We start from the raw sequence: 2,602 nt of genomic DNA, 5'->3' as shown, positions 1-2,602 counted from the left end.
TGAGTATGACCTTTCTTTGGATGGGTTATTATTATCACACCCTGACGGGACATGAGAGGATGGCAAGGGAGGTTCTGGCACAGGAGCAGGCAGGCTGAGATGTTTTCCCTAGTTACCAGCTCAGCTTGGATTGCTGTTTGGGAAGCACAGTGGAGGCTGTGTGCGGAAGGGAGCTGATTCTTCTTTTCTGTCATCTGCAGAGAGGGTGGGATGCAGTAGCATTGTGGAAAAGTTATGATAACATCTGGCTTTCTGTCCCATGTTACTCTCACCCTTAATGTACTTTGCACTTGACATTCAAAAGGGTCATGGTCTGAATTAAGTGGTGATATTAGTAGCATTATAAGGACCCCAGTACTGGTGTCTTCTATCTTTGCTTCTCTTGCTATTAGCAACGCAAAGATATGCAGGAAAAAAGAGTGGAGAGGAGGTTCTATGTGAGCAACCTAATTAAGTTATAATCACAATCGTGAACTGGGGGCGTAGGAATTTGGTCACTGTATTTTTTTTTCTGTTTCTGGCTTTTGTTTTATTTAAATTGACTGTATCAAAGACCCTGGATAAGTGTATTATTTGTGAGCTAATGAACAGACTCTCTAGTGACTTGTACTACATTGTTTAAAATGAATTTGATTGCAGAAAGCAGGATGCTGGTTGCTACTGAATAATAGTAGAATTGTGACAGAAAGTGCCAGGGCCTTTCCCTGCAGTATTCACAATCATGTATAACCCCTCCCAGTGTAATGAGATAGATTATGTCAATTTGAAGAGAATTGATAGTGATCGATCAATAACCAAAATTTCACCAGAAGGACTGAAAGAAAATAGTTAACTGATCTATTGACATATCTCTCCTGTTCATGTTCCAATATAAATACTGTATAAGAATGCCTAATTTAAATATTATATATTAAAAGGTGAGCATTTGTACATGTACACAAAGACAGCCATATATAGAAAGGCAATTATATATATATGTGTGTGTGTGTATGTGCGCGCGCGTGGATATGTACGTGTGTGTGAGTGTGTGTGTGTGTATGTGTGTGTATATATATATATATATATATATATATATAAACAATTTGAGTAACAGTAGTTATGCACTGTAAAATATTTTCTAGTGTGTTGCTGCTGTGGCAGGGGTGTGAGTAAAATCTTAATAGCATGCAGCGTATTTTCCAGCTGTTGTCCCATCACTTCCTTTATACAACACTTTTCTGCTTGTACTTTGCAAAACAGAGCTGTAGTTACAGTGAGGGGTACGTTCATTTACATTTTGAATTGGTTGCTTGAATTGTTTGCCATTCTTCACCTGGCCTGGTCTTCATCCACTCAAGTAGAGCAGAAACACTGCCAGCTTCTGGCTGCAGGGTATCACAGTGATTTTGTTCTGCAAGTATTTTTGAATGTGCTAGAAACAGAATAGATAATAATGGGTGAACAGTAGTGTCCTGCTAAATGTTGATATGCTTAGTTTGCTTTTTTTTTACATTAAGGGTTTAAAGATATGATAAAATAAAACTGTTGTAAAAGAGGAGTCCTGATAATCAGATTAGCCTGTCACATAAATACTGAATATAAATTCAATCCTCTTCATTGTATCATTGTTGACAAATAGTTCATATTATTAATGGTGAAGTACCAAAGGCTTTGGAGTTCACATAACCATTTGAAAGTTTGGATGAGTATCTAAACTAATCAAATCTATTATGTATTGAAAGGTCAGGCTGGAAATCTTGGGCAAAAAGGCTTTTGTGTGTTTGCTTCTGACCCCAGCTGGAAATACCACAAGAACAGCCTTTTTTCATGTGTTTTGGCACTTCCTGTCCTATCCCAGCTGGAAGCTGGAAATGAGGAAGAAAGTGTCCAGATTTTAATAGTTTGAGTCTTAACATGAATAAAATGAATAGGGTCTCTCCTGAATTTATTTGCACTCTCTATTCAGTCGCACTCTCTACAAAAAACAAAGACTTGAAGTGTTAGTTAAAAATAAAGATACAGTAAAGAGATAGCAAGGGCCTGACCTTGAAGAAAACAGTCTTCAAACCAAAACTCCATGAATCTTTGAGAAATCAGGGTTTTGTTTGCTTATGATTTATTCAATATGTTTATTAGAACCAGATACGTAAAATCATTCTATGTAGTGACTTAGAGCCACTGTGGCGACTCACCTAATTAGAAATCTGATGCGATAATCCTGCACACTTCAAGTCATTGGTACATTTCTTAGATCCATGGTCCAAATCTAAGTCATGAATATTACTTGAATATTAGGTTTCCAGTTAGGTATTTTTAACAGCAAACAGTTGTGAGTTACCATTACCACCAACTTGTATAGAACCAATGAGCTTCTTTCCAGGCTGAGATGTCGTCATTTTAAGTGTAGGGATTATGTCACATTCCATTTGCTAGATTTATTATCTCAGGAGATTAAGCAAAAAATAAAATTATATATTGTATATTGAATAAATGAGAACAATACTAGGGCTAGATTCTCTGGGCAAAAGTGGTCAGTGGAGCATTCCTGGTATATCAAGTTCTTGGGCTCTTGTAGGTTCAGATCAAGAGTTATCTTTTAATAGAATATATAACCTCATTCCTG

This window comes from Alligator sinensis, unplaced genomic scaffold (assembly GCF_000455745.1).
Source record: "Alligator sinensis unplaced genomic scaffold, ASM45574v1 scaffold1099_1, whole genome shotgun sequence".
Taxonomy (NCBI): Eukaryota; Metazoa; Chordata; order Crocodylia; family Alligatoridae; genus Alligator; species Alligator sinensis.
This window is presented reverse-complemented; position numbering follows the sequence as displayed.